The sequence below is a fragment of the Mustela lutreola genome, chromosome 13, assembly GCF_030435805.1.
Source record: "Mustela lutreola isolate mMusLut2 chromosome 13, mMusLut2.pri, whole genome shotgun sequence".
Taxonomy (NCBI): domain Eukaryota; kingdom Metazoa; phylum Chordata; class Mammalia; order Carnivora; family Mustelidae; genus Mustela; species Mustela lutreola.
The window spans coordinates 25,794,851-25,821,018 of NC_081302.1; the positions used below are offsets into that span (position 1 = coordinate 25,794,851).

The 26,168-nt window shown below is 32.9% G+C and overlaps 1 pseudogene; it reads left to right on the forward strand.

Moving 5' to 3' along the window:
- LOC131813592 (large ribosomal subunit protein mL42-like) overlaps window positions 1–13,406 on the forward strand; it is a 38,728-nt pseudogene extending 25,322 nt beyond the window's left edge.
- Window positions 13,407–26,168: the final 12,762 nt, after the last annotated feature.

Consider the following 26,168-nt stretch of genomic DNA (forward strand, 5'->3'; position numbering starts at 1 on the left):
ATTTCTATGAAAAGAATTTAGAGACAGGAGAGACCTCTCATTTTGTACCCACACTTGGCCCACATTCAAAAGCAAGGAGATACTAGTGACAGTACAGCACAACTGATTTATATGATGACACCTCAAGTAAAGAAAACATATTTGAGCAAAAGCCTGAAGAATCCATGACTGATGCATAGAATATAGTGCAGAGTTGTTCAAGTGAGACTTGGTTGAGTTGAAATAGGAGAGTGGAAAAGAACATGAAGGGACAGACATAAGAAATGCAGAAGAGGGCATAATTCATAATATTTGGCCACCTATTGAAAGTGGGTCAAAGAAAGGAACTTGAATCTAAAGATGGGAGAAAGCTGACTGAATTTTGACTTAAGTTGCCTGGGCACTAACATAGCAAAGAAAGTCGTGTTTGTGGGGTAGGGTGATAGATTTTATGGTTAGGAAATATTTGGTTCTTATTTGAGGCTGGGTGCCCAGCATCTACTATAATATACCCATAAATAAATGGAATGTAAAGTAATGTCTTATTGCAAAATAATATAACTCTGAAGTTGTTAGTACTATTATGGTTAATTTTAATTATTTTAAACATTTTGATTTATTTTTCATTACACACTCCCATTATATATAATAAGTAATATACAGCACTTGGAATTGACATATTAACATCTCCTCCCCTCTTCCTGCATACCATCTCTAGTAGTGAAATAAAAATTAACTAAGAAATGTAAAATAACAACTCTAAGTAAATAATATAATAATTGTTCTTTGGAGCTCATCTGATAAGCAAGAAAATTGGATGCTTTGGTTATAAGACTCTAGCAGATTAGTATCTGGCACATGGAGAGCACACAATAGATATTTACCTCTTATCTGGCTTATAAAACAAAATGTGGTTTTTCAGATAATCAAATCCATCTTAATTTACATTGAATTTGCTTCCTGGAATATTTCAATTAACTTTCTACCCAATGCCCATAAATATATGAGTACTTAGAATATAATTTCATTTTACTAATGTAGCATAGCTTTAGTTAATAACCACCAGTGGTTGAATACAGAAAATAATGTTTACTTTCTATGAAATAAGCAATTATTTCAGTGCAAGAATTTTTTGACTTAGATATCCTATTAATATTCTGAATTACATAACTACCACCAAAGTTAATGGTCTCATTTTGTAAAAATATATAATATAAAAAAGAATTCACTTTACAGTGATATTAGACTTTTTTGTTTTGTCTCATTTGAAACAATAAAATTCCTGGGTCTCCTAGAGAAACAGACTAGGAAATTATCTAGACTATCTACTTCAAGTACTCAAATGCAAATTGATAGCACTTACTCTTCAGTTGTTAAATTATATAATGAATTGAAGTATTAACAAAATGAAAACTGTGTGATCATTCCACAGAATCAAATCTGAATGATATTCCTGAATCTTATTATATTTTTTGCACATTGCAAATGAGGCACAAATAGAAAACCATATCAAGGTAAACAAAATGTTCATGTTACATAGCTAATGAGTATTAATCTAATATTAAGTATAAGGGTTACAACAAAACTGGATTTCGCACTAGAGAGACCATGCTTAAGTGTCTTACCCTCATTTTATAAACTTCGTGACAAAATCATATGTATTTTTTAAATAACTGAATAAAAATCCAAGTTGATTATTTAAAAAAAGTATAAAGCAAAACAAATTATAATGAAAAATATCAGCAGAAATAAAAAGATATGCTTTCTTTGATGACAGTGAGAACATGCCCTTACCATGTAGATGATTAGTTACGTAGAAGTATATCATAAGTCTGTTATTTGACAAATTAATAAGATCTAAAATGTAATTAGAAATAACATACAATGGAAAGACAAAAAGCTAAGAGATTGATTTTTTAAGTGAAGTTTTTATTTTATTTATTTATTTATTTATTTATTAAAAATTTTATTTATTTATTTGACAGAGATCTCAAGTAGGCAGAGGGGTAGGCGGGGGTGGGGGGTGGGGGGAGGAAGGAAGCAGGCTCCCTGCTGAGCAGACAGCCAGATGCTGGGCTCCATCCCAGAACCCTGAGATCATGATCAGAGGCTTTAACCCACTGAGCCACCCAGGTGCCCCTGAAGGTTTTATGTTAAAAGCATTTGAATAAGGTAAGATTTGAGCTATTTTGAAAAATATGTATATTTATGTAAAAAATGTATTGTAAGTAGAAGAATCATAAAGGGTTTTGGGAACTCATCTTGTCTAAAATAGCTGTTTCCCAAATTATGAGATTGTCAGAATCACCTGGAATAATATTTAGAATTACAGATTCTTTGGTGCTAAACCAGATAAACTGAGTAACAATTTCCAGTGTTGGGTAGAAGGGAATCAAGTGGATCTCAGTTGGTTTGGTTGACTCTGAGCAGTGACTGAGCACATTTTGTTTTGTTTTAAATTTCACGAGTAAACTGCAAACTAGATAAGAAAATTATAAAAGTTTTATTTCATAAAGATCGTTCTGATTAAAACGTGTATGATTTATAGAGTAGTGGGGGGGATACAATTAACCAATTATAAGGCTATTACAATCGTGCAGTTCAATGCCAGTGAATAACTTATACTTAGCTATTGAAATCATAATAGGAAGGAAAAAATGGCAACAGTGTGATTTTAAAATAGCAAGGAGGACGCCTAATTGGGTCAGAAGGAAGAGGAAGAAAAAAATCAAGTATGACTTCTGGGTAAAATGTTAATTCCATTCTTCTGGGAAAGGCAATCTCAGGGGCACCGTCTTTCAGCCTCTACCCGCCATTAAGAATGGGTCTCGGGCCTAGAACTCATACTTACCAAGAAATGAAGAGCTCCAACACCCTGTGCCAAGCTTGTTGTCTTTTATGGGAATATCTTTCCCTTTCCTGGGCTCAACGAATGTTCTTTTGTTTCTGCTTAAAGTGTGTTCATTTTATAGCATCTTGTTAACTCTGCTGTTGGTTCCTTCCACCACTGCACAAGAGGGTGCATCAGGCAAAATGCTTGCCTTCAGCCTCCAGGAGAGACCCACTGGTCATAGAGGACCAGCACACATTGCTGAAATCAATATCGCTGCGCCTCCTCTCTGTGTAAGTGAAGTGTTACTCTGACCTGTGCTTGACTGTGGTGTATCTTCTTTGAGTATTCTGATATTATTCTGATACTATGATGAAGTGGGTAGAAGCGTTCCCTTCCCTGGGACTGATAACTGGTACACAGTGTTCCACACTCATGATTGTTAACTGGTGCATGGTATTCTGCTCTTCATATTCTGTGACAGGGCAGTGGGAAGAAACCATATTTCAAGTTTCTAGTAATTTAATAATGAGTAGTGGTCTGAAAATTCTCATTGCAGAGTGCCTGTGGAAATGTATGTGGAAATTCCATTTGGTCTTTAAAGAGAGTTATCAAAAGTTCAGGGCAAGGGCAGAGCAGCTTAGCTAAAAGATACAGGAGGTAAAGGAGTACATAAAATTAAAATGATAGTTTCATAAAGAAATAAAATGATGTGAGGATTATCTCTTTTCTAGTTTATAAATCTGGCTCCTAGGAAATATGGCCATCGAGTGTATGTTCTAAGGATGGAAAGAGTCAAATAACCATTTAAAATGAAAAATTTAAATACAGATAACATTAAATACTATGTATTCTATGTAGGAAGTAAACAGGCTGAAGAAATAATAACTTTAGTTAGAATTATCAGTGGAAGATTTTCCTTAGTACAGATATTTCAGCTGCAACATGTAGGCTGTGAGTGCTTATGAAGCAGCTTTTTAGGCTAAACAAAAATTACAGGCACAAATGCCTACAGATAAGAGGTGTGGGTGTGCCTGGAGAAGAGAATGTAGTCTTTTTATAATAAACAATGGGATTATGATTATACTCACAATAAAACAAATTACTAGCAGCAGGAAACAGAAAATAGAAGGGGCACTTGGGTGGCTCAGTCGATTACGCATCTGCTTTCTGCTCAGGTAAAGATCTCAAGATCCTGGGACTGAGTCTTGCACGGGGCTCCCCACTCAGCACTGAGTCTGCTTCTCCCCCTCTTCTACCACTCGTCTCTGCTCATGCTCTCTCTCTCAAATAAATAAATTTTTTAAAAGATTTTATTTATTTGACAGAGAGAGATCACAAGTAGGCAGAGAGAGAGAGGGGAGGAAGCAGGCTCCCTGTGGAGCAGAGAGCCCGACACAGGACTTGATCCCAGGACCCTGGGATCATGACCTGAGCCGAAGTTAGAGGCTTTAACCCACTGAGCCACCCAGGTGCCCCTCAAATAAATAAATCTTAAAAAAAAAAAAAAAATACAGAGGAAGGAATGACTTTCTGAGCCATTCACTTTCAATGAGGTATCACTTTTGTTTTCAGATAATAGAATCATCAAACTTTCTAATATAAAATAATAGTTACTGACAAAACTTATTGACAAAAACATGTGACATACAACTGTAGATGTCCTGTAGAAAGTCCATTAGGTGAAATTGGATCTTGGGAAAGATGTGTGTGTGTGTGTGTGTGTGTGCGTGCACGTGCACACGTGTGTTGTTTATCCAGATGTTTGTTAAACTTCTGGGTTCACATGTTATCTTGCTATCACAAAAAAAGAAAGTGCAGCTAGAGCAGAAAGCACAAGAGAGTTAAGGGTTACCACAGAATAACAGAGATGGAATAAAAAAAGAGACAAATAATTGGGCAAATTAAGAGCCAAATTAGAAATAAACTAAACCAGGAGAGTATGGGGTCAGGAATGTCAAAACAAAAGTGTTCTAAGAATGGAACTTTCAGGGCGCCTGGGTGGCTCAGTGGGTTAAGCCGCTGCCTTCGGCTCAGGTCATGATCTCAGGGTCCTGGGATTGAGTCCCGCATTGGGCTCTCTGCTCAGCGGGGAGCCTGCTTCCTCCTCTCTCTCTCTGCCTGCCTCTCTGCCTATTTGTGATCTCTCTCTGTCAAATAAATAAATAAAATCTTTAAAAAAAAAAAAAAAAAGAATGGAACTTTCAATTAACTTATGAAAAAGTTAATACTCATTAAGAATTTTGAAAAGATCAGTTTTAGTTGAGGATAACAGAAAACAGACAAGATAATCAGGAGGTGATAGAGGGGAAGATAAAATTCCAGAAAAGTTTTTTTGGTCAGATTTTCTGTGAAAAGCAGCAGAAGAATTAGGTGGTAGCTGTGATGGAGGGATGGGACAAGGAGGTTGTTTTTATATATGGGAGATGAGGGATTTATATCTGAATATGAATTTTATAGTAGTTTAGGAGAGTTGTTATAAACAGGATATCAAAGTGATACTTTAGGAATTAATCCTTGAGAAGATCAAACAGGACCTGATTCCCAGAGCACAGGAAGAACAGCTTGTACTTTGATAAAAACAGGAATAAAAAGGAGTTATTCATCCATTTAGAGAACTGAGAGAAAATGGGAACACATGGAGCTGTGCAGTAGTAAATTCTGGCATGGTGCCCTGATTCACAAGGGAAGTAAAACGGAACTGCTGGGGAGTGTTAAATGCACATTTGAGGCTTGAGGTCATAATTTTATGGTAATGTAAAATTAATCTTGGGTGATTTTCATCCAGCAATATTGAATATTTAGGTGAAAACATGAATTAGTTTTGTTTTGCTCTGTTTGTAGGTGTCTTTTTATCATCACGAACTATAACGTTTGGGGAGTTTTTTCCTCAGGTGTATATGATAGAAATAAGATAGAGGGGTTCTTGTGTGGTGCAGCTGGTTAAGCACTGGACTCTTCTTTTTTGGCTCAGATTGTGATCTCAGGGTTGTGAGATCGAGTGTCCTATTGGGCTCCACACTAAGTGAGGAATCTGATTCTCTCTCCTTCTCCCTCTGTTCCTCCCACTCATGCTCTCTCTTTCTCAAATAAATATATAAATCTTTAAAAACAAAAAAACAAAAACAAGAAATAAGTTAGGGGTGTACTTTTTTTACAGTGATTATAGAATAGTGTTATTGCCAAAGTATGTAATCTAATTTGGAGAAAAAAGAAACTGAGAAGGAGAAAAAGTTTAGGTGTGGTGACATCAGTGAACTGGACATTACCATGTAGTTAAAAAATCTTTTTGGGAAAATGAGCAGGAAAAGATTTGAAGTGGTAGGCAGAAAAGGGTGGAGTGGCTGAAATCAGCTTATCATATATAACTGAGTAACTAAAAGGTATGTAAACTAGCAGTTCATCCATTTCCTTATATGAACTGAAAAAGATTACAAAAAAATCCTATTTGAAAAGAGAAAATTAATCAAGAGGCATTATTGCTAATGACCTAAATGTTAATGAATTTAATAAAATATTTATGAATCAGATTCAAAAGTCACACAGATTAAGATTAGAAGTCAAACAAGGCAATTAACTAATTAAGAAATATCACTGAAGAATAAATTATACAATGTGTGAAATGTTTTTAACCCACTGAGCCACCCAGGCGTCGTGTGAAATGTTTTTAATGTCAAAATGATCCTGCATAGAAAGTTTGTAATCTGAATTACAAATAATATTAATTTTATGTCTTATATAGCCAAACATATAAAAAGGAGAAGAAAAAATTTATCTTTTTAATAGAAACAAATATTCATTTGAATGAAATCCAGGGATCTTTAAAAAGAAACAAGATTAGAACATGTTGAGGAAAGGATTATACATTCAATTCCTAAGTCAAATGTATCCAGAAAAATAATTTAAAAATTAAGTTCCCTGAGGCAGAAATATGTCTTTCTTCCCTATCTTTTCTCCATGTTCCTTATTAGTTTGTAAATTTGAGGACTTCAATTATATATTCAGCTTTGAGATTTTACTGTGCCCACAGCACAAACAAAAATTGTCAGGCCCTCTTAAATTTCAATTGAAAAAAAAATATGTATAAAATAAAATTTGTTCTCTCACTGTGTTATTTTTTTTAATGGCCTGGCAAAGAGGATGAATTAGACACTGAGGATATACCATCTAAAGTTTAAATGAATAAACTAATGAATGTATTTTTACTTTGATTTATAAAATATGGTTACTCAATATCTACAACAATTAGTTCATCAGACCCCATTTTTTCCCTCAGTAATTCATGTAATTCTTCAAGTTAAAGTTTTTCCAAAAACGGGTTCAAATTATTGTTTTCCATATTCCACTTCATAGGTTTGGATAATTCTTAAAGATACTAGTTTATGAATTATCATCCAAAGGCCTTAGATATCATTTATGATTGAAGAAGTACTAAAACTTTACTTAAATGTTCTATTTCTCTGGGTTTTTTTTTTTTTTTTTTTGGGCATATGAGTCTGCATGTTTTATATGCTAATTCAGTTATACATTGCTCAATTTCATTTGATACCATTTTATATTTCTTGTCAATGGGCATATATGCCTGGATACAAATCAAATGCTTCTCAGATAGATGATGATACCGATTATTTAGCTGCAGATACTTAAACACCACCATGTCAGTAGACTCATTCAGTCACCCATAGTTATGTCAGTTATAATTGTAAAGATTAAAAATTAATTAAAACCAACTAAAAAGTAGGTTACTCCTCCTGCCTCAAAAATGGTCATTATCTCAAATGAAAGTTGTATAGAAATAGGGTCAGTCCAAGGTGGGATAATTAAGAGAAGCAACATCTCTGGAACTCATTTCTTCATTATTTTGCTGTGCAATTCTCAGTATGTTGATAGATTATGTCTTTAGTGTTTTGGCATGTCTATTCTATGCATAAACAGTAAAAATATGAAAATATCCCCCCAAAAGGAGAGAAGAGAAATATTTCTAGTGTGTAGCATTTTTTATTAGCAAGGAAATAAGAAATTTCTTAGTGACTTCCCAGAAGACTTCCTTTCAGTTCTCATTAACCAGAATTGGGCCACTTCTGCTGGAACAAACAAAAAAATAGCAAGGGAATAAGATAATCACTGTTGTGCTGAAAAAAATTATTTTGTGTCCTTTAAGCTATAGAGGTGTCATTCCCTGAACACATGGTCATTAATGATGAAATTTTTAAACAGAACTAGAGCTATGTCAGCAAGGACAGACTAGAAGGATAAATAGGAAACCAGACTACACTGGGTCATTAAAAAATAAATTCTGTGTTTAAAAAAACAAAACAAAACAAGGTATTATTTTGGTTTAAGTGATCTCTGTTTTCCAGTTACCCCAGTTGCCATTTACATTTATGGTGGAGGAAACATTGTACATTCACAGTTCATGGAGGTTCAGTGTGACGTTTGTTGTACAATTTGTCATCTCTTTACCCCTACTGAATTCTAAATTGGAGCAAACAGTATAGTCTTCTATGTTTTTACCAAAAAACTAGGGTTGAAATCGTAATGACATTTACTTCCTAGCCATGCATATTTGAAAAGAAATAGAAATGGAAGAGGAAGAGGAGAGCCTGTTGAAGTTATCTCACTATCTGATGGAAGAAAATGAATAGGAAAGCCACTTTATTTTCATCATCATCAACAAGGATTGTTAATGATCAAGCTGGTAGGAGAACTCACTTATGTAAGTTAAGAAGAACTCACTGATGGTTAAGAACTCACTGATGTGAGTTAAGAAGAACTCACTGATGGTTAAGAACTCACTGATGTGAGTTAAGAACTCACTGATGGTTAAGAAGAAGAGTGTTGTGCAATTGTCTTTCAAGAGCACACTCATTGTAGAAATGTTGACAAGTTTCTATCATATTTTTATCAATCAGATCTGTCACTTCAATTCTGTGAAGAGTCTATGAATGAGCACAGTCGTTAGTGTTGCCAAAAAAATATTCCTAGGACATTGCTCCATCTTGGGAGGTGAAGTAGAAGGTCTTTACGTAAACATGAGACAAAGTAGTATACCATATCATTATAAATAGTCTTGGTTTTGAATTCTATTGTCAACCAGTTACTTGAAATTAATTCCATCTTGCTTCCAGGGTGTTCCCAATCTTGCTACTTATTCTTCTGCTTTTCTCTTCACCTTGTGATTACTTTTAATCAACAGAGCTATTGAACTATAATTTATAATGTATAAGTTTACATTTTTGACATACATATAAAACTATACAATTATCACTATAATCAAGGTAATATATATATCCATTATTCACCAAAGCTAGAATTTATATTTTATTTTCTCTAATTTTCTTGTGTGCATACATCATTTGTTTTCTACCCTAAATATAGCATTTTAACCCATTTATATTAACAGTTTCTTTAAATTTTAGAGTTTCAGATTTTTTTTTTTTTTTTTTTGAGTTAAGTAGATTCTACACCAAGCAAGGAGCCCAATGCTGGGCTTGAACTCATGAACCTAAGATGAGATCAGGAATCAGATGCTTAACTGACTGAGAGACCCAAGTGCCCTAAGTATTAGAACCTTTTTGAAAGGGATACCAACCAAAGGTATAGTAGCCATTCATTTACTAAGTATGCTTAAACAAAGACAATTGATTTTTGTTATTTGTGGTAGTTTGGTTCTATAAAATCGCCATGAACAGTGAATTGGGGAATATCGAACTATTGTTTCTGGGATATACGTACATATATACATATATATACACATCTCAAACATTATAATCTTAAGTCATAAAACAATGCATCATCACAGAGACCATTTTCTTCATTTTAAGAAAAGAAAAATGGGGTTCCGAAATAAGTGACTTGTTTAATACCACCCTGCTAACAGATGCCATCTCTGTGAGAGCTGAAGAAACTGGGAACATCTACATCTACATCAAGTGATACAAACTGTTCATGTTTTGTGCATGTCTGAAAATGACTGCCAAACTACAATGATTACTGATTTGGGGGTTACAAATAAATATTATAGTAAGTAGGCAAATACACAAATATGGAACTCACAAGTAAGGGATAGACTGTATTTATTGAGGCGTCTATGACATGACCACAAATTTAAAAAGCCACATTGTAAAGGCAATGGCCATAATCTGTGACATCAGGACTCTTTAGACACATCTATTCTTTTACGTTTTATCTCCAAGATGATTACATAGAATCCCTTAGTGTATTCCAGTTATCCATATTGAACATGAATTTGTCACACATTGTGTTTGACATTCCTGAGATCAACCCATTGCTAAGCAGAGTCCCCTAGCCTAGTCCCTGCCTCTGCCCTTTACTATAACTACAGATTAAGTCCATGAATTATGCAATTTTATGGTCAAGATAATGGTGATGACATTATTTTATGGAAAACCTACAGCTAACACCAGATTCAATGGCTAAAGACTGAAAGATATCTTACAAAGTTTAGAAAAAAAGAATGTTATTTCACCTCTACTACTCAAAGTTATACCAGAAGTCCTAAACTTCTTAGAGGAAACATAGGAGCAAATCTTCATGATCTTGTATTTGGCAATGAAATTTTTATATGTGATATCCAAAACTCAGGCAAAAAAAGAAAAAAAAAACAGAAAAAGTGGGATTCATCACTATGAAAGACTTGTGCATCAAGGACTTTAGCTAAGAAATTAAAAACCTGTAAAATGAAAGAGAATATTGAAAATCATATATCTGAGAGAAATGTAGTGTCCAGAATGTGCAACAAACTCTGACAACATAACAACAAAAATGTTCATTAAACCAATTTAGAAATGAGCAAATGTGTTGAATGGACATTTCTCCAAAGAAGGTGTACAAATGTTGATCAAGTATATGAAAAAATGCTCAATCTTATCAGTCATTAAGTAAATGGAAATCAAAACGACAATGAGATATTACTTCACACACACTAGGATCGTATTTTTTTTTAGGAACATAATTCCCCACCCATTTCAGAAGGGGAGGACAGAGGAGACATTGTCATCAATATTTTAGGGGTATTACATTTTCTAAAAGGTTATTCTCTCCCCCAATATAGCAGTAAGGAGAGTGTTTCATTGTTGTCTTCCTGACAACAAATAGAAGGGATTTTCTAGGAAAATTATTTGGGAAAACTAGGGGTGCCCTTAAGAATCATAAGCAAACATTTATTTTCCTGTTTTATGTCAGTGTGGATAAAAGATGTTAAAGTTGCTCTTGTTCACTTCAGAGAAGGAAAAAAAAAATGAAATTGCAGAGAGAAGATCATGAGAGAAATTGACCCCGAAGTTGCCACCACTCATATCACATATTGTGAGTGAAAGTGTATGATTTTGTGGCGGATCAAATGAACACTGTGGGGAGTAGATGTAGTTGAGTAGTATTATAATACTTTAAATAAAGAATCTTCTCAACAGGTGAGAATTCATAGCAAAAAGGGGCCAAGAATAAGGACACTGGTGGTGGAAGCTGAGGTTGGAAAGCAGGAGAGGTAGAAGAGGCTGGGTCAACACCGAGTCTTCCACATCAGCAAACTGAGCAGCAGGGTAGCCTTGCAGGTACCCACTGTGAACCAATATACATACGCATTCCATAAGAAGGACAACACTGAGATGATTATTACTCAGAAAATATCTTCAGCTAGCCAATATCAGCAAGGAAAGCAGTAACCACAAATGAGAAGGAAGCTGTATTCTCGTAAGCCTTATAATAAAAAAAGATGTGTGTCTAGAAGAACTAGTGTCAGAAGATGGAAGAGGGAGCTCAATTTCTTGAGCCAAAATTTAATCTGCATTGGATTAAATAAAACTTTAAATGTGTTATATAACTGAAGATATATACTAGACTAGAATTAGCTTGAATGGCCGTAAGTGGCTGGAAAATAACATGCCAAAGGCATATAATCTTGGAGTACCTTAGTTATCTATTGCAATATAACAATTATCTCTCAATTTAGCAACTTGAAACAACAGCATTATTTATTTATCTTTTTATTTTCCCTGGGTTAGCAATTGAGGAACTGCTTATCTGGGTAATTCTAGCAGTGTGGATCAGAGTTTGCAGTCAAGATTTTGGTTGGGTTTATTCACAAATAAGAGAATATTTGAAACCTTCACTGGGGCTAGAAGATAGTCCAAGATTATATATAGGGCTTAAACACTATTACTTAGAATAGAGAAAACTCTTAGGCATATGGAGAAATGAGGTTGATCAAATATTTATATTATATTATAAAATTATGTTAATTATGAAAAAAAGAGCAGAAATAAGAAGAAAATTATTTCAGTTCTCTGATTCAATATTATCTTTTGCAGTTTTTATTTCCTGAGTTACCTTTTCAGCTACCAAAGCTGTTCAAATTACCATATTAATATATGGAAATTCTTTTATTTCATAAATTATTAGAAAAATATGCATTAAATGGTCAGAGAAATGTTTCCATGGATCCTTTCAAAAGAATTCTGAATGGAATATGCAAAATACAAGATGGAATATTTTGATTAGTAGAAGTCTCATTATGCTTAAGCTATTAAAAATAACAGCTATAGGGACGCCTGGGTGGTTCAGTTGGTTAAGCAGCTGCCTTCGGCTCAGGTCATGATCCCAGCGTCCTGGGATCGAGTCCCACATCAGGCTCCTTGCTCGGCGGGGAGCCTGCTTCTCCCTCTGCCTCTGCTGCCTCTCTGTCTGCCTGTGCTCGCTCTCTCTCCCCCCCCTCTGATAAATAAATAAAATCTTTAAAAAATTCTTAAAAAAAAAAAAAACTCTGTGAAAAAAAAATAACAGCTATAACTACTGATAATGCTTAGCTTAATATCCCAAAAAACTTTTCTTCCGTATTTTCACAAATATTTCAGATACAAATCATTTGCATAAATTCTTAATAATTACATTCTCTTTTCAAAACTCCAAACACTAAATGGATAAAAATTATGCCTTACTTTAGCTTTGACTTAGTTAAGTGAAGTGTTTTGCTTCTTTAGTGTTGCCCAAACCATATTATTAATCATCAAGAAATACCCGTCTTGATAGAAGTAAGATGGCAGGCTCACAGTAAGTAGCTGTTAAGGGATGAACAAAGATATGCTTAGACACAAATTTTTAAAGAAGTTCTCTTTGCATCATATTCTTTCACACTGTTTGATAAACATTGTCTTTCGCTATAGCATTAGCAGCAGTAAAATGTTTGGTATCTCAAACAGAACTACTTGGAAACATTTACTTCAAATTCAAGACAGAGATTTATATTATCTTTGTTTTAAATCTACATATTCTTCTCTTCCAGATAACTATAATTGCAAAATAGAGCTTGCTTTGATATCTGATGGCAAGAGGATAGTAGGGTACCATCCTGTGGATATTATATATAAACATACAAAACCTATCCCTTGGCTAGATGTGGTGCATAATAATGAAGAAACACTTGATCAGTGCTCCAAACCAGATTAGAAGAAAAAAAAATGAACATGTTGAGCAAGGACCCATGATAGAACGACTTAGCAAAAAGGACCATTGATATCCCTATGGACAGTATCATAGATATCATAAGAAACTAGATTCTCCAAAAGATACATGTTATTGAGGTTTTCAGGAATTGAAAAGATGTTATCTTGTGTCTCACTGGCCATTTGAGAAAATGCAGTTTAGTATATTCACTAATATATATAGCAAAATAATAATAAAATATTATTTTCATGAAAAAAGAACTATCTTTATTCTATTTTCCCAAAAAGCAAGCATTTCACTAAAAATATTTTAAAATGTTAATTTACATCTGGTAATGTATCTTGCACATAAGGCAATTACCCAACAAGGTAATACAGAAAAATACAAATCACTAAAATGTATCTTATTAAATATTACATTTTTTATTGTAGTAAGAACATTTAACATGAGATCTACCCTTTCTTTACAAATTTTTCAGTGCACAATACAGTATGAACTACAAGCACAGTGTTGTACAGCAGATCTCTGGAACTTGTTCATCTTGCAACTCCCCATCCCTCTCCCCCCAGACCCTGGTAACCACCATTGTATTCTGTTTCTATGAGCTTTACTATTTCAAATACCTCACGTAAGTGAAATTACATGATATCTGACTGACTTATTTCACTTAGTATAATGTCTTTTATGTTAACAATGTCATTGCACAGGGCAGGATCTCTTTCTCTCTCCGTTTCTCTCTCTTCTAAGGTTGAATAATATTTCATTGCATATACATACCACAGTTTCTTTTCAATTTGGTTGAGATTAAACTAACTGATAACATTCATTATATGTATTAGTTTAAGGTGTACAACATATGATTAGATATATGTGTATATTACAAAATGATCACCACATTCTTAGTTTGCATCTATCACTTCACTTAGTTAAATTTTCTTGTGATCTGACTTAAGATGTACTGTCTTCACAGCTTTCAAATACATAATGCAGTATTGTTAAATATAGTCACCTTTCTATATATCATATCCTAAGAATGAACTTACTTTATATCTGGGAGTTTGTTCCTTCTGACAACCTTCACCCATTTCCTCACCCCCTCACTCCTCATTTCTGACAACCACAAATTCTGTTTCCATGAGTGTGGCATTTTTTAGATTCCACATATAAATGAGATCAAATGGTATTTGCCTTTTCCTGTCTGACTTCTTTCACTTAGCATAATACTCCCCAGATCCAACTATATTGTTGCAAGTGGCAGGATTCCCTTCTTTTTTATGGCTATATAATATTTTTGAAATCAAATATATTTCATGTCTTCTTTATGCATTCATCTGCTGATGGGCCCTTAGATTGTTTCCATGTCTTGGCTATTGTGAATAATACGGCAGTAAACATGGGGGTGCAGATAATTCTTCTAGAATCTGATATTAGTTCCTTTGTATATATACCTAGATACAGAATTGCTGGATCATGTAGTAGTTTCCTTCCTGAATTTTGGGGGAATCTTCATACTGTTTTCAATGTGGTGGTACCAATATACGTTGTCACCAGCAGTGCACGATGGCTCCAGTTGCTTCACAACATTACCAGCACTTGTTTGGGGGTTGTTGGGTTTGGGAGTTTTTCTGTGTGTGTGTGTGTGTGTGTGTGTTTTAAGATTTTTATTTATTTATTTGAGAGAGAGACAGTGAGAGAGAGCATGAGAGGGGAGAAGGTCAGAGGGAGAAGCAGACTCCCTGTGGAGCTGGGAGCCTGATGCGGGACTTGATCCCAGGTCCCCGGAATCATGACCTGAGCCGAAAGCAGTTGCTTAACCAATTGAGCCACCCACGCGCCCTGTGTGTGTGTGTGTGTGTGTGTGTGTGTGTGTTTTAATAATAGTTATTCTAACAGTTGTAAGAACATAGCTCATGGTGGTTTTGATTTTCATTTCCTTGATTATTAGTAATGCTGAGCATCTTTCCATGTACCTATTTACCAGTTGTATGTGTTCTTTGGAGAAATGTCTATTCAAGATATCACTTAATTGGCACATATCCCAAGTACTCTATTTACAGAGAATAATAAGCAAATTGGTAGTAATGCAATCATTGTTTAAGTCTTCCCCCAAACAAAAAATACTAAAAATAACAAATTGCTTCTGAATTGAACAACAAGAGAGAGAATAGGAGAGGATTATAGAGACATATTGAAGGATATTAGGTAAGTTTTTATTTGCTTTTCTTATGCTCTTCTTTCATTGATCATATAACTAAAAGAAAAATTAGATAAAAACACCTATAAATAACAAACTCTCTCGGTTCCTGCAGAAAGAGAGACTGAGAGACTTTGCTATGAGGACAGGAATATGCAAGAGTGGCTGTCTCTTTAACAGGAGGGTAGAAATTGGCTTGATACTTGCTGTTATAATTTATTTCGATAGCATAGGGAGCACAAGAAACCTTTTAAAGTTTACTTCCTATGTTTTCCCTGAGACTCAGGAAAGTAACTGAAGTGAAATGTGAAAGATATAAAAATTATGGTTAACACCTGGCGCAATGCTTCTGCACGACAGGCGCTTAAGCAAATGTATTGAATCTGCAAAATTTTCTCCTTTAAAAATACAAATGTAAATAAATCCTTGATTGTTTTCAGATTGTTAGTTTCATGAAAAAAGATGAAATAAAATATAGCTTAGTGTGAAATAGGCATATGTTTACCTTTTTTCTGAAAATACGTGTCTATTTTATTTTCTGAATTATTTCCAGTGTCTAAAATATCTACTATTTCAATAACCATATTTGTATTTTTATCGTTCTCTTTTCAACATTTCCTTGTTACTTTAGCTTCGTAAAAGGGTAACTGCAGGGGGGAATGTTTTTCTAAAATATATTTGTGGAAAATGATAACTTTAAAAATGATTTAAACATGAACAGGTCGTGAATAGGACTTTTTATATTATTATTTTGTTCAGAATCATATGGTAGCACAAGTAAATTATAAGGTGCACTTTATGAAATAAGTTCTTTGAAGAGCCAGAGTACTATAAATAGCATTTAAAGTGCTAGAAAGAAAGGTGGGGATGAGGCAAAATATCTGAAGAGATAATGACTAATAATATTACTGAACTGATAAAGATATACACCCACAAATTCAGAGTCTTATAAACATTGAACAACCAAACTCCAAATAAGACACCTACTCAGATGCATCATAATAAAATTGCTAGAAAGCAAAGATGACAAAATCTTAAGGAGTCTTGCAAAACAATAGAAATGACTTACTTTACTCTCAAAGTTCTCCAGAAACCAGTGGTGGCTAGAAATCAATAAAATAATATATTTTATAATCCTACATGAAAATAATTCCAACTTCACATTCTCTGTTAAGTAAAAATATCATTTAAAATGATACAAAACAAAGACATCGTCGAGTAAGTAAGAAGAGAATTTGTCTAGTAGGCCTGATTTTTATTGAGGTGATTTTTCAGATAGAAAGTTGTATAATTCTGAAACTTGGAGATGCTGAGAGAAAAAAAAAAAAACACGGAAAAGAGTAAATCTAATTGGAAATTACTGTGTAAATCACAATGCAGTAGAATTAAATGTAGGTCAAAGTAATATAAATCAGAATGGATGAATAAAATTAAAGTATTCTAATTTCTTTCATTTTTTATGAAGCATGTACAATATCAAGTGATATCAAACCTTGACAAGCAAGAATGATAATGTAATCTGTAGAATGACAGACAAAAATAGTAAAAGTTAGGATACGTATTAATAGTGTGTGTTCTAGGAAGAGAGAAAGAAAGCAAGAGACAAAGACGGAGACAGAAAGATAAAAAACACAAAATACCTATTCAGAGAACTGATGATATCCTAATATAATTCAATGTCAAGTTCTGTCTGTAATCTGCATATTAGATTTGTGGAAGCCTCAGGCCACAGGTTTTAGCATGAAGCTAATACAGTTTATTTTGTTGGGTTTTTTTGTTTGTTTTCAGTTAAACTCTTTAGAATATTATTGTACTAAACAGATTTTTGTCCTCCTTTATTAAAAGTACTCAATATAATATTACAGAAAACTTTTTAAGGCTACTTTTTAATAATTGATATTCAGAAAATAACAAAATCAAAAAAATCCCATTTTCATATTAGAATTGATCCTATGTTGAACAATTATTTGTGGGGAAATGTACATGTCCATTGGACTCTTCTTTCCCTCCTCAGTCCAAAGGATTAAAAAATTAAGATATTCCATCAGTGTAATGATTCATGTAAATCCTCCCTTTTATTAATACATATATATTATAGTACATCTAGCTGGATAGGTTAATTCCTATAATGTATTAGCTATGGTAATAGTAGACAATTTAAACAACTTCTCTATGCTTTCATGAAATGAGGATAAAATATTGTCTGGGTCACAGAATTTTAAGAAATGACCAGGTAACGCATGTGCAATGCTTATCTAAGCACCCAGCATGGGGCTTATTATATAGCAAATCCTCAATAATTGCTTATTTATTATTATTTTAAGCCTTTTAAGTGCCAACCTCTCCTCCCACCAGGAAGGCATTGGTTCACAACCAATTTCTAACTTACTGCTTCAGTGTTCTTTTTAAAATGTTTTAATTCCTACCTACAATTTTATTAAACTTAGGAATGAGAAAATTCTTCACTGATTGTATGCCTCTGTTTTATTTACCAATAAATTGAGAAAATATATATTAAGAGATTAGAAAGGTAGAATGGAATTAAAATGTGAGTTTATACTGAGCAGTCACTGAAGAATTCTATCTAATTTTCCTAAAAATTTTGCTCTCATTAAAAGAATTACAAATAATCAGAATTACAGTCTTATTTTTTATGTGGTTTACAGTCCTATCATCTCACCTAAGATCTTGGTTCTACTTGAATGCTACATAAAACTGGATATGACCCTACCAAAGCCTCAAACAAATATCACACAGAAAAGAAGTTACAAAACCATAATTACAGCAGTAAAGTCTTCGGTCTTGTTTTCCACTCCAGTGTACTCACTGCTTGAAATTGTGTCCGCTATCAGACAATACTTAATTCTGAAAACTATTTTTCTGATATTATTGTACTTAAGAAGATAACATCTAATGGTCTCCATGTCAAATTGCTGGGGTTTTATTTGGTTTTCTTTTCTTTTGGTGCATTTATATGTTCAGAAATCCTCATATTTCAAAGTATTGAATTCAGCAGCAGTTTCTCTTTAGAAATATAAAGAGTTGGGAAATAACAGCAAGTAAGATTTTTCTGTATCTATTCTGAACATAAATTCTTTATTTTAAAGGTCTTTGCTTTGGATTTCAAATCTTTATCTATCTATTTAATTTAACCTATCATGAAGAAGATAAATATGCTATTAAGGTCCTATTAAAATAGATATGTATAGTTCCAAGAGTCTGGCAATATGCTTGTTTTCCAGTAAATGAATATAGATCTTTCCAGATATCTAGGGTTACTATGGATACCAAGTAGGAAATATTATTTACAATAGCTTGGTAATATAATTATATATAAAAAAATCTCAAATAGTCCCTTGGACTAACTACAGTGCTGCAATTTAAAGAAATATTTTAGGTTCTCAAAAACCCTATATTCCAGGACTAAATATAAATGTTGCTAAAAGGGAAAATAAACTAAAAAGAAAATCACTGGCTTTCAATCATTTATTTAATGTTAGTCTAGTCTTGATTATATATTTAGTGACTAGCTGATAATTTCATTTCTAGGCTATATTTCCTATAAGAAAATAGAAATCTTTTGTTTCTAATGGACTTACTGGAAGGCTTGTAAATAGAAATAGTAATTTAATTTAGACATTAAATGTAAAGAATATTCATTTTTAATTGAGATTTGCAAGTACAGCAAGTCAGTTTTTATAGTTTTTTTTTCCTGAAAATCTTAAATCATATACTATGCATTGATGAAGGCATCAAAATCAATATGAACATAAATATATCAAATTTTGGTTTACCATGTGATCTTTCTATATAAAGGCTTAATACTAGTACATCTTTGAAACAAAGTCACTGTTTTTTAAATGAGGTTCCACATCCAGCATGGAGCCCAGTATGGGGCTTAAACTTATGACCCCAAGATCAAAACCTGAGCTGAGAGCAAGAGTCAGATGCTTAACCAACTGCATCACTCAGGTACCCCTGCTTTTACTTTTAATGGTCTACTTACTCAACTTGTATTTTTGTTTGTTCATGTTGCATTTCCAGTCAAATTCAGAGTGTAAGATATTAGGAACGTGTACATCTTAAATCAATCTATAAACCTCCAAGGCTTTTATCCCAACAGTTCTACCAAAATTATTCTTAGCAGTAGTTTTCACATTTTTTTAAACATTTTTTTTTTAAGAGTTTATTTACTTATTTGTCAGAGAGAGGGAGAGTGAGCACAGGCAGACAGAGTGGCAGGCAGAGTCAGAAGGAGAAGCAGGCTCCCTGCAGAGCAAGGAGCCCGATGTGGGACGCTGGGATCATGACCTGAGCCGAAGGCAGCTGCTTAACCAACTGAGCCACCCAGGCATCCCTAGTTTTCACATTCTTAAATCAAACAAGTAGTTAAAAAGCTTTCTTAAAATGGCATAGTTTCTAAGAAGCTCAGTGTTCCTGAATGTTGGCAATGCTGTCAAACCTCTAAATAATTATAATGTAGCTTTTCTTTAATAAAAAATTTTATATGTCTTGGATGTGGGATTAGATATCATTCATAGAGTGATGTAGACCAAAAAAAAAAAAAAAAAAAAAGTTTACAAACTATGGTAATGTGTGGCTAAGGCCGGGTAGACTTGTAAAGACCAAATTTAAATTATCCAAAATACAGATAATGTGGATCTTCGCTATATAAGTAGTATATGTAATATAAAGAAACTGTATACACAGATTCTTTTTGGAGATTGACTAGTACTTATTCAAAATATTATGAGAAATAGGGTTTTTGAGATTGTTCAAGCATCTGACTATAAATATGAGGGTTATGATGTCACATACCTACCAACAGGATTTTGAAGAGAGGGAAGGTTTGCAAAAAGTGAAAGACATGGTAGATTATGAGAATTATTTAATGTGATCTACGCAGAGACAGAATGACAGCTTTATTTACTGTTGAAGTCTGGGAACTTTTAGAGTGGCAAAAATGCTAAAGTAATTAAAATTTCATTAGATTAAAACAGCTTGATTATATTGATGGATGTATAAATCATCCTTTTGTATAAACAAATATATACATTATTAGAGAACAACATCAACAAAAAATCTTTTTATACTGAGTACCTGAATATTAACAGGTAAATAAAATAATTATTCTTGGAACACATGCACATACATTAATCAATTTCTTAGTCATATTTGTCTCTAATGAGTGTTGCTATTTTTCTGAAGGGTCTTTTTTGGTAAATTTTTCTTTTATAAATATTTTTTATTTATTTATTTTTTAATATTTTTTATTTTTTATAAAAATTCCAGTCAGCTTCTTTCAAGTTGTATTTTATGGTTAGCAAATATGAAATTATCTACACTTTCAATTAGCTTTCCTTCTTAGATCATAATATTTTAGTTATCTTTTTTGAGCTAAAAATTTCATATGATAAAACTTTTAGTAAATAGTTCACTGATTTTTGGCAAAATATACCATATATAACCAACACCATATTTATGATGCAGTGGATACTCATAATCTCAGAAAATTCCCTGGACCTCCCTTATTTATAAATTCTCTCACCCCCACCATCAATTAATGTAATCTCCCTTCTGTTCCATTTTTCTACCTCATGCAAACGCCACACTGATTTGATTAGCTTAGATTTAGAATATGTCTAGAAATCAGTGTACAACCTTTAGTTTTTTTCTACTTAGGAAAAATTTTGTTGAATAAAAATGTCACACTCAGTTTGCTAATTGCTATAAAAATGTCTGATGGATTTTTGATTAAGTTAAATTTATAAATAAATTTGAGGAACATTATCATTTAAACAATATTTTAATTTCAAATTCATGAATACAATGTATCTCTTCATTTAATTGGTTGGGTCTTTAATATTTCAATCAGCAATGTGCTACAGTTCTTACTGTGGATGCCTAGTTCATTAAATTTATTCTAAAGTATTTCATGTTTTAGATGTTATATCAAATGACATTGTTCAGCAAATTCATTTAAGTGAAAAGTATGAAGTCATATAATACAGTCACTACTTAATTAGCAAGCACACAGAACTTTTTATGTTGCTGACAATCTCCTAAACAACTAACTTCCTTAAACCTCATTTAGACCTCATCATGACTGCTAAGGCAGAGTCTATTATTCTTTTCTTTAATCAATTGGGAAACCGAGAACCATTGTCAAGCAGGTTTTTGGTGAATTTTTTTTAGGTAGCAGACAGCCTTAGCTAACTTAAGTACTAACTGGAATTTTTAATCATGAAAACTAAATTTCCTTAATTTATGTTTTGTTTACTTTAATCAGTATAATTGAGTCTGCTGTTACAAAAACTGAATCTTTTTTTTTTAAAGATTTTATGCATTTATTTGACAGAGACACAGCGAGAGAAGAAACACAAACAGGGGTAGTGGAGAGGGAGAAGCAGGCTTCCTGTGGAGCGGGGAACCATATGCAGGGCTCAATACCAGGACTGTGGGATCGTGACCTGAGCCCAAGGCAGACACCCAATGGCTGAGCCACTCAGGTGCCCCAGAAGAATCTTAACATACATGAAAAGGTAAATTTCTTAAGGACATGTAAGTGAGACAGATCTGGAAGTATCCCCTAGAGCCTGTTGTGAAATAATGATGGAGGTACATTTGGAAATTGTTCTGTAAGAACAATATTTTCGCTTCCTTTCACTGTATCACATTACCTTTATTTCTATTTTCCACTTTTTTGTATTATAGGCATTATTATATTTTCATTTTCCTTGTGAATTTATTAACATAAAAATATTATAAAAATTTAGAATAAGATTTCTAGTTCTTTTGCATTCAGGTATATTAGTAGTATTTGATATGAAATAATTTTAAAATAAGGTAATATAAAATTTTAGGAATATATTTTGTTCTTATCATCTCCTCTCACATACTTGTTTTTGCTTTTCTTCTGTGTTTTTAATGTCACAGGCAGTAAGTTATTGTCAATGCCAGTATCAAAAGGACTTTCCCAATGTTTTCATTTAGGGTTTTTATGTTTTTAGTTCTTACATTTAAGCCTTTAAAGCATTTGATTTTTGTGAATGGGTTAAAATAATGGACCAGTTTTATTCTTTTATAGGGGGATATCCAGTTTTATTCTTTTATAGGGGGATATCCATTTATTGAAAAGACTATCCTTTCACCATCACTCATTACTGGCATCTTTGTTGAAGACTGGCTCTCTGTGTATGTGTGTGTTTATTAACATTTTAAAAACATTAATATTTCCAATCTATTAACATTTTAAAAACATTAATATTTCCAATTTATGAATATGTTATGTCTTTCCATTTATTTGTGTCTTCTTTGATTTCTTTTATCCATGATTTGTAGTTTTCAGTATATAATCTTTCAACATTTTGGTTAAGCTTTTCATAAGCACTTTTTTTTAAGGAAGAAGAAGCTAAAGTAAATAAGACTGTTTCTTGATTTCCCTTTTGGAGAGTTTGTTGTTACTGTATAGAAATGGGATTGAATTTTGTATATTGATTTTGCATCCTGCAACTTTACAGATTTTGTTGATTAGTTCTAAAAGTCGTGTGTGTGTGTGTAGTCTTTAGGATTTTCTACATAAACAGTCATATTCAGAGATAATTCCACTTCTTCCTTTCCAATTTGGATGCCTTTTATTTCTTTTTCTTACCTAATTATTTTGTCTAGCACTTCCACTGCTATGTTGAATAGAAGTGGTGAGAATAATCATCTTGTCTTGTTCTGAAACTCACAGAAAAAACTTCCAGTTCTATACCATCAAGTATGATGTCAGCTGTGAGCTTTATATACACTGTGTTGAGGTAAGTTTCTTCTATACCTAATTTATTAAGATTTTTTAATATGAAAGGGTGTTGAATTTTGTCAAATTCATTTTCTGTATCTATTGAAATTATCATGTGATATTTGTCCTTTATTCTGTTAATGTACTATGTTGCATTGACAAGTAAGTTTAAATCAAACTAAAAAGCTTCTGTATAGCAAAGGAAACAATCAGTAACAACAACAAAAAGCAAACTACACCATAGAAACAAGTATTTGCAAACCATATGTCTAATAAGGGGTCAATATCCAAAATATATAAGGAAATTCCACAATCAAGAGCAAAAAAACCCAAGAGAAACTAATAATCCAATTAAAAATGAGCAAAGGAACTGAGTAAATATTTCTCCATAGAAGAAATGCAAACCATCAACAGGAATATGAAATAATACTCAGTATCATTAGTCATTAGGAAAATGCAATTAAAAGCCACCATGAGATATCTCTTCACATCTGTTAAGGTGGCTATTAAAAACAAAACAAAACAAAATAAAATGTGTTTGTGAGGTTGTAGAGAAAGGAAACCCTTAAACACTGTTGATAGGGATTTAAATTGGTATAGCCACCATGGAAAAAAATTGAGTTCCTCAAAAAATTAATCCTAGAACTACCATATGATTCAGGAACCCTACTTCTGGATAATAGCCAGAGGAATTGAGTTCAGGATTTCAAAGGGTATCTGCATTCCCATGATCACTGCAGTATTTATAATTCACAATTGTCAAGACATGGAGGCAACCTAAATGTACACCAACAAGTGACTGGATAAAGAAAACGTGGTACATACATTATAATGTACATACAACACAATGTACATACAGACAACATAATCTTACTAAGCCTTGATAAAGAGTAAATCTTGCCATTTGTGTGAATTCGGGTTAACCTAGAGAACAATATATTAAGTAAAATAAATCAGACACATAGGACAAATATTGCATGATGCTACTTACATGAGGAATCTAAAATAGTCAAGTTTATGGAATTGCAGATTAGAATGGTGGTTGCCAAACACTGGGGATGAGGGCACATAAAAGAGGGAAGTAGTAAAGTCAAGGCATGCGAAGTTTCAACTGTACAATAGCCCAGAGAGCTATTGTACAACAGAGTATCTATAGATATCAGCACTGTATTGTATACATAAAATTATACTAAGAGGGTATATACTCTGTTAAATGTTCTAACCCACCCCAGACCAAAACAATAATAAATAAGAGAGGGCAGAAGGAAACTGTTAAATGGGAGGGATTATGAATAGATTGTCATGATAGGTTCACATGGTTCCAGTACATTAGGTTGAATACGTTAAATACATACAGCTTTTTATATGTCAACTATTGTTCAATAATAAAAAATAATATGCTTAAATGACAGAGTGATTCTCTTTAGGACGATTAATTTTATGAAGAAACTTCTTAAAATAAGAATTAAAGCAAGAGATAAATAGGGATAAATATGTTCTCTATTTATATTAACTCCAAAAGTACTAAAAATGAATTATAATTTCAAATTAAACTTTAATGTATGTATGTAGCATAATCATCAAATTTTACCAAAATGATTGTATAATATAGTACGTTCAGTTTTCTAAATAGTCATTAGAATACTACAGTGGAATATTCAGAGAAAACCTAACTCTAATATAAACCAACTAAAACAGTGCATAGATGATAGGTAGTCTATTATTTATTATTTATGGTAATCTATATTTTGTTCAGCAATGGAATTCTATATGCAGTTCATCTCCTATATGCATAAGAAATTGAATATGTATCAGCCTCTAATGTGGGTTTCTAATAAAGAAGCAAATATTTGATCTACATGTCATATCAACTAAATACCCAAGTCAAATATACAAAATTTAGCTAGTGGCAGCTTTTGTTTTTACATTGAGTGGTAACTTCAATAACATCCTCATTTTAAAAATCCATAAAAATTGATTGTCACAGCAAAGAAAATTAAAGCAAATTATGGAAATTATTCCAACCCTGGTGCTTGATATCATAATTAAAACAGTATTATATAATTTGTGACAAATATATTTTCAAGTTTATGAATGTGTGACTGAGGGAATCTATTCCTGAAACAGATATTATGACCTCTCTGCGGCTTATTCCCAATTTTGACTGCTAGTGTGCCACTTTTCACATACCATATGAACTTTTTTTCTGTTCCTAGACTATACCAAGTTTCTTTCTAATACGAGCATTTCTGCCTCTTTGCCTTCTTCCACGAACACTGTCCTTCCTTACCCCTCCAGCACCCTTGGACTACTCCCAAACCACTATTCATATCTGATGACACACATTAGATGAAATCCTCTAGCTTTTAAATGTATATCTAATAGTTTACATATTTCTGAAAGCCTTTCTTGCTTCCTTAAACTGGAATGTTTCATGGGTCCCATAGTCCTTGCCTGCATCAATCACCATTATTTCTAAATACCTTATTGCTGAAATGTTGGAGATAATGATTATTTTAAGGAATTCAAGCGAATATTGGCACAAAAATAATACTTAATGCAGTCTTCCTTGAACAAAAATATCATGGAAGGTTCTCTTTATGTGTATGTGTGTGTGTGTGTGTGTGTGTAATTTAACTTTTAAGTAATGTCTACACCCAACATGAGGCTCAAACTCACAACCTTGAGATTAAGAGTCACATGCTCTACTGACTGAGCTAGCCAGATGCCCTGTGGAAGATTCATTTTGTATGCTGATTCATTCTTATAACAATAAATTTATCACTTTCATTCATCATCATCAATAAGAATACAGTAGTAAATATGATAGATACATGTGGATTCTAGTCCTGATAGGAAAATAGAAATAAAAGTATTACCAAAATCATTGCGCTAAAATGTTTTGTGATAACATTCACCAC